At 43.1% G+C, this 7500-nt stretch overlaps 1 protein-coding gene across 1 annotated transcript in view; it reads right to left on the bottom strand.

The window, feature by feature from the left end:
* Positions 1-7500, bottom strand: part of LOC123748871 (uncharacterized) — a 172288-nt gene that overhangs the window by 86358 nt on the left and 78430 nt on the right. The gene's annotated exons all lie outside the window — the stretch shown is intronic.

Genomic DNA, 7500 nt, shown 5'->3' with positions numbered 1-7500 from the left:
TTCGAATCACTCGTTATCTCATTCACTCATATACATTTATATATTTATTTCATTGATTTATATCTTTGTTGTTGTATTCCTTCATTTATTCAGTCATTCAATTTACTCATTTATTATCTTATTTTATCTGTCATTTCATTCATTCGTTTTGTATCATTACTCAGATATTCGTCAGCTCATTTAGTTATTCGTTAACCTGTTAAATTATTTATTCATTAATTTACTTAATCATATATTCATTAGCCTATTCATTTCCTAATTAAGTAATTTATTCATTAACTTCTCCATTTAATAACTTATTAATTAACATATGAATTCATTAAATTATTTATTCATTAAATTATTTATTCAGCCATGCCTCCATTCATTCACTTTCCCCACTCATTCATATTATATTTCCAATATTTACTCACTAATTCACCAATTCATTAACTCACAAACATGATCACAAACAAGTAAGTCAAAATCACCTGATAACTACTTAACTACCAGTTTATTTACGAGAGGAAAATCAAATTATCATCCAATACATTACAGCGCTAAAGTGAAATTTAACAGTTTAACAGTTAAATGCTAACACAGAGTACTAACTCGTAATGTTAATGGGGCGACATAAATCCATTGATAGCAATCCATCACCTGCAGACCCATCCATTGTAGGAATGTATCGCATCATTGCTGTATTTTATTGTTGGGTCATTATATTTGTGTAGCTTATTGTATTTCTAACATGTGTTGTATGTGCTATGGGTAATTGTATTGTTGCAGGCTCATGGGGTGGTGTATAGTTGTATTCGTGTGTCGTTGTATTGTTGGATTATTGCAGTGGTTTTTGAGTATCATTGTATCATCATATTTTTCTTCAAACTGCCTATGGTGAGGATATTTTTCAGCTTTTCAGCTTTTCATCTCATTAGTATGACTCTAATGATGTAATACTCCAAGTAATCGTGTTTATATCTCTCTTGGACGTTCCTTACCCCGTCTGTGGAGTGGGGGCTGTCTGTGGAGTGGGGGCTGTCTGTGGAGTGGGGGTTGTCTGTGGAGTGGGGGCTGTCTGTGGAGTGGGGTTGTCTGTGGAGTGGGGGGCTGTCTGTGGAGTGGGGGGTTGTCTGTGGAGTGGGGTTGTCTGTGGAGTGGGGCTGTCTGTGGAGTGGGGCTGTCTGTGGAGTGGGGGTTGTCTGTGGAGTGGGGGCTGTCTGTGGAGTGGGGTTGTCTGTGGAGTGGGGCTGTCTGTGGAGTGGGGGCTGTCTGTGGAGTGGGGCTGTCTGTGGAGTGGGGTTGTCTGTGGAGTGGGGGCTGTCTGTGGAGTGGGGGCTGTCTGTGGAGTGGGGGCTGTCTGTGGAGTGGGGCTGTCTGTGGAGTGGGGGTTGTCTGTGGAGTGGGGGCTGTCTGTGGAGTGGGGTTGTCTGTGGAGTGGGGCTGTCTGTGGAGTGGGGGCTGTCTGTGGAGTGGGGCTGTCTGTGGAGTGGGGTTGTCTGTGGAGTGGGGGCTGTCTGTGGAGTGGGGGCTGTCTGTGGAGTGGGGGCTGTCTGTGGAGTGGGGGCTGTCTGTGGAGTGGGGCTGTCTGTGGAGTGGGGGCTGTCTGTGGAGTGGGGCTTTCTGTGGAGTGGGGCAACAGAGTTTCCTATTGTTCTTTACAACGCATTATTCAAATATTAATCTTTTGCATATTTTTATATGAAATGTTGAACAAATTACGTATTAAAATTATGTATTAAATCTTAATATATAAGATTTTGTAATAGATAAAACTTACACATTTGTAATAACACATTTTGTAATATACATTGAGTTAATAGCAGTCAGGGGTCAGTGTGGTGGAAAGCCACGAGAAGGTTAGGACCTTTTGCTTTCAAGATGATCATTGAACAGCCTATGAGTGACACTCAGCCTATGAGTGACACCTTAGCCTCCAATGGAACACTCAGCACTAACTCAAAAGACACCATATCCACCCACCCTCATCACACCCTCCAACTCAAGTCACTGGAAGACAGAAGAAACAAAGGAGAGATGATTACCACATACAAAATCCTCAGAGGGGAGTAGGGTTGACAAGGACATGTTATTTAGCAAGCTTAGTACAAGACCAAGGGGACAAAGATGGAAACTAAGTACCCAAATAAGCTCCAGAGACATTAGAATTCTTTCAGTGTCAGAGTTGTTAAGAAATGAGATGCTTAAGGAAGTGATATGGTGGAGTTAGAATTTATACTCGGTTCTCAGTGTAAATATGACAGCCCAATTGGCTCTGGAACCTACACACACACACACACACACACACACACACACACACACACACCAGTCGATTGATAGTTCAGAGGAACCCAAAACTGTGGCATATTCCCCAGTAAACTCAACTATTTGAGTACCATCATACCCAACATCAGACTACAGATCACCACCACCACATCACAGCCTTCACTAATACCATACACACCACCACCACTATCACCACCACCATTACCACCAGCCTACCTACCCCCCCCCCCCCTTCACCAGGAAATTACGGCAGCCACCGTCTCTTATAATGTCCTTTGTTGACTGTGACCGACTGCCCCCTCTAACCGGCTGCTCCATCCCCCTCTCTCTCTCTCTCTCTCTCTCTCTCTCTCTCTCTCTCTCTCTCTCTCTCTCTCTCTCTCTCTCTCTCTCTCTCTCTCTCTCTCTCTCTCTCTCTCTCACACACACAAATACAATCAAGACGAATAAACGCGAAGGGAAAGAAGACAACGTTCTTAAAAGGATTTTATGGTCGGTTAAGACGGCTTTATTCAGTTTTATTCGCTTCGACTCGGAGGTTTAGGCTTCTTATTTGGAGAAAAACATATCAATAGAAAACGGACATTGATACGGCACGCGAGCAACCTTTGTGATATATATATATATATATATATATATATATATATATATATATATATATATATATATATATATATATATATATATATATATATATATATATATATATATATATATATATATATATATATATATATATATGAGTAGTAAGTACTGGATAATAAAGGGCTTACAGTGGACCTTGGTTAGTGGGAATGTTACAAAGCACCTCGGGTAAAAGGAGTTGTATGTGAGGGAGTGAGGGAGGGAGGGGAGAGAGAAAGTGAGAGGCTCAGTAGAGAAGAGAAGGGAGGGGGGGGGGCGCGAGGTGTAGGAAAAGGGAAGGAGTGAGGACAGAATGAGTGGAGTGAATATGAGACTCGGGGAAGGTTAAGGTAAGAATGAATGTTATGGGGAAGGGGAGGAAGGTAGGGGGTGAGGGGAGGGAGGTAGGGGGAAGGGGAGGGAGGTAGGGGGAAGGGGAGGGAGGTAGGGGAAGGGGAGGGAGGTAGGAGAAGGGGAGGGAGATAGAAGTAATGGGAGATTTATGGTGGCAGAAAGAAATGGGAAGGTGGATTGAAGGTAGAATGAGTTCAGATTAACTGGGAATTGGGGAAATGGGTGGATGGGGGTCCTGGGAATGGTGACTGAACGCTGAGAGGGGGAAGAGAAGGGATGCTGGAAGCTGAGGACTATTGACTAGAGAAAGAATATATAAAGCACCAGTCTTAGAAGGAAAAAAGGAGGGCTCTGGTTCGAGATGGTGGGGGGGGGTATTCAAGACAGCATAACACAAGTAAGGGAAGGAACAGCTTCATTGATTAGGCCGTTAGCTACAATTGCATATGCATTATTGCATTACGTCTCAGGTTAATTAGTACGGTGGTGATGCTGGGTCGTTGCGGAGTGGCCGGAGCGGCTAATTTAGGCCAAGGTGCTCCTAATTTGGGCCGCCTCGCCTGAGGTAATGACCAGCAGGAGCCGTCTTCAAAAGTCGGAACCGCTAAAACGCCACATTACAGCTGGCGATGCGTTGCTGCACGGTTTAGGGCAGTTTCCCCCGTCTCACTCTCGGCTTCACTTCCCCGTTTTCTTCTCCATTTGCTTCTAAATTTCACTAATTTCTCAACTAATTTATTCATACACTTACAGCAGGGTATATGATTATTGTATAAATTGTATGTAGATGTATTTAAAGTGTATCTGAAGTAATTGTGATGGTTGTAATCATCTCTCTAGGGGTTGGTAGGTCTTAAGTCCAACACCAAACCTGAGAGTAATATTTCCTCTATTATCTTTCTCTCGCCCCCTTCTCTCTCACCCCCCCCCCCCCATCCCTCTTCTTTTAGGCTTCTTCTCTCAGTTAGCTTCTTCATTCGTCTAGTTCCTTCCCTCTTCCCCCTTTACGTTTCTCCTTCCTTTAGATATTTCTTTGTTCTTTCTATCTATAGGATTTCTAAAGGCATTAATTCCTCCCCCTTAAAACCATTCGTTTCCCCACCACCCCCTTGAACGCCATAGACTCTTCCCCTTATCTTCTCTTCCCCTTAGTTATTATTAAGAATACTTATTAACACTTCCTTACGCCCATTTCCCCTCCCATTATTCCTTTGTTTCCCATACCTTTACATTTGTTTCATCCTCAAACACCATTTATAACCATTATTCATTACCTTCCCTTCACTTTTATATGAATTTTTCCTCACCCTTAAATTCTTCCTCATTTTCTTCATCCCCCCTTATTCCCTGCCCCTTAAATCCCTCGTTCTCCCTCATTACCCTTAAGTGTCCTTAATCCTACCTCATAAACCCCTCTTCCTCCTTCTGAATCCCCTTTAACATCCCTATGCATATGTTTCCCCCCTTTTCAACACCCCTAGTAAATCCTACCCCCCTCCCCCCTTTTACCATCCCCACCCCCCCATCGCTGTTCTCCCCCCCCCTTCCTCACCATTAGCAAATGGAGAGCCCTCGCCGGCTCAGATCCCAAGCCAGAAATCTGTGTTCGGAACTATTAGGCTGAATTTCTATTTCCATTTGTTATCAAAGTTCTTATCTGGCCAGAGATCGCTCGCCCGATCGGAAAATCACTAGCGGTTCGGGGCACAGTTCTGCTATTTTGGTGGTTAGTTTGAGAGAGATCGGCGGGGAGGTGTTGTTAGTTGTTAGTGTGTGGGGGGGAGGGCGGTGTTGTTTGTGTGTGTGGGGGGGGAGGGGGGGGGTGTTGTTTGCTGTTTGTGTGTGTGTGGGGGGGGGAGGGGGGGGGTGTTGTTTGTGTGTGTGGGGGAGGGGGGAGGGGTGTTGTTTGTGTGTGTGGGGGAGGGGGGGAGGGGGGGAGGGGTGTTGTTTGTGTGTGTGGGGGAGGGGGGAGGGGAGTGTTGTTTGTGTGTGGGTGGGCGGGGGGAGGGGTGTTGTTTGTTTTGGGGGGGGAGGTGGGGTGTTGTTTGTGTGTGTGTGGGGGGAGGGGGGGTGTTGTTTGTGTGTGTGTGGGGGGGAGGGGGGTGTTGTTTGTGTTAACTACGACTAACCACGACGATTGGAGCAGAATCCTTCCCTTACTCTATGGCTTTAGTGCTGGCTGCCAGACACCAGAGATAAGTTGATCAATATCCAGCGAAAACAACCAGTGATGGTTGTTGGTCTGTGCGTGTCAATGCCCCTGAACTAGTCAATATCAGTAGCCCAAGAACCTAATTCTCAATAGTGAACTGCAGTCCCTTACCTGAGAGGTGTGACACAGCCCCTTAACTGTTCCCTTAATTTGGGTAGGACATTGAGGTAGGTCCCTTAATTTGGGTAGGTCCCTTAATTTGGGACCTACCTTTGGGGTAGGTCCCAAATTTAATGGTATATTCATCTCATGGTACAACTGATGAGTAAGGTCCATATTTTCTATATGTGTGTGTGAAGCTTAATACGACTGTTAATATAAATTGATCAAGGATTAATTATTTCAAGCTGGTAAAGGCTTATTTTTGTTAGTGGGAATTTGAGGAACAGCTGGTCAAAGTTGAATGTGGTCAAAGTTGAGTGTGGTCAAAGTTGAGTGTGATCAAAGCTGAGTGTGGTCAAAGCTGAGTGTGGTCAAAGTTGAGTGTGGTCAAAGTTGAGTGTGGTCAAAGCTGAGTGTGGTCAAAGTTGAGTGTGGTCAAAGTTGAGTGTGATCAAAGCTGAGTGTGGTCAAAGTTGAGTGTGGTCAAAGCTGAGTGTGGTCAAAGTTGAGTGTGGTCAAAGTTGAGTGTGGTCAAAGTTGAGTGTGGTCAAAGCTGAGTGTGGTCAAAGTTGAGTGTGGTCAAAGCTGAGTGTGGTCAAAGTTGAGTGTGGTCAAAGTTGAGTGTGGTCAAAGCTGAGTGTGGTCAAAGTTGAGTGTGGTCAAAGTTGAGTGTGGTCAAAGCTGAGTGTGGTCAAAGTTGAGTGTGGTCAAAGTTGAGTGTGGTCAAAGCTGAGTGTGGTCAAAGCTGAGTGTGGTCAAAGTTGAGTGTGGTCAAAGCTGAGTGTGGTCAAAGTTGAGTGTGGTCAAAGTTGAGTGTGGTCAAAGCTGAGTGTGGTCAAAGCTGAGTGTGGTCAAAGTTGAGTGTGATCAAAGCTGAGTGTGGTCAAAGTTGAGTGTGGTCAAAGTTGAGTGTGGTCAAAGTTGAGTGTGATCAAAGTTGAGTGTGGTCAAAGCTGAGTGTGGTCAAAGTTGAGTGTGGTCAAAGTTGAGTGTGATCAAAGCTGAGTGTGGTCAAAGTTGAGTGTGATCAAAGTTGAGTGTGGTCAAAGTTGAGTATGGTCAAAACTGAGTGTGGTCACAACTGGTCAAAGTTTCTGTCTGGTTTTGTCTTTCGTGGATCAATATTTTTTTAGGAAGGGTTTGATACAGTTTCTCTGGGTTAAGGGTCAATGTCTTAAGGTAAATATGAAATGAAATATTAAACATATATCATTCAAGTGAATGAAATATAGTCAATGTATAATTCCTCTTAAATCTTCTAAAGTTTCTCGCGTTTGAATTTATTAAACAATTCCTGTTTATCCCTTGTTATATCCTATTCCCCAATATATATATATATATATATATATATATATATATATATATATATATATATATATATATATATATATATATATATATATATATTCCAGGTATTCTCAGTTATCCTATTGCTTGTTCCTGCTTTCGCTTTTCTAGTTACTTAAGTCTTCCTCCGTTTTAAGTGATTATCAAGTTTATCATACTTTTTATTATGTCTTCTGTTGTAGGAAGTTCATGTGTTCTTGGGCTCTTCTCTTCCTCCTTCCTTCTACTCCTCCTTCCTTCTCCTTCTTCCTTATCTATCCTCCTCCTCTTCCTCCTATGCCTCTTCTAAAACATTGTCTATAAAGATGTTACTTTTCAGACATTTCTTAAGATAAACATTTAACAGGGCGTTAGAACACTAACTCCGCGTTAACGGGTGATAAAGATTACAACGGGAGATGTGTGCGATAAATTGTGACTGAGAAAGAAATCCGAAAGTCCTCCTTAAATTAGTGGGAATTGAACGATATAATGCGGGACGATTGATCAGATTGGTAAGTAGTGAGAGGGAGAGAGAGAGAGAGAGAGAGAGAGAGAGAGAATCCATTAAAGTTATTGGATAGGAAATAAAGCAAATATTTTAACCTTATCATCTC

This window comes from Procambarus clarkii, chromosome 68 (genome assembly GCF_040958095.1).
Source record: "Procambarus clarkii isolate CNS0578487 chromosome 68, FALCON_Pclarkii_2.0, whole genome shotgun sequence".
NCBI lineage: Eukaryota > Metazoa > Arthropoda > Malacostraca > Decapoda > Cambaridae > Procambarus > Procambarus clarkii.
The sequence above is the reverse complement of the archived record's forward strand: the minus strand, read 5'-3'. Positions and strand labels throughout refer to the sequence as shown.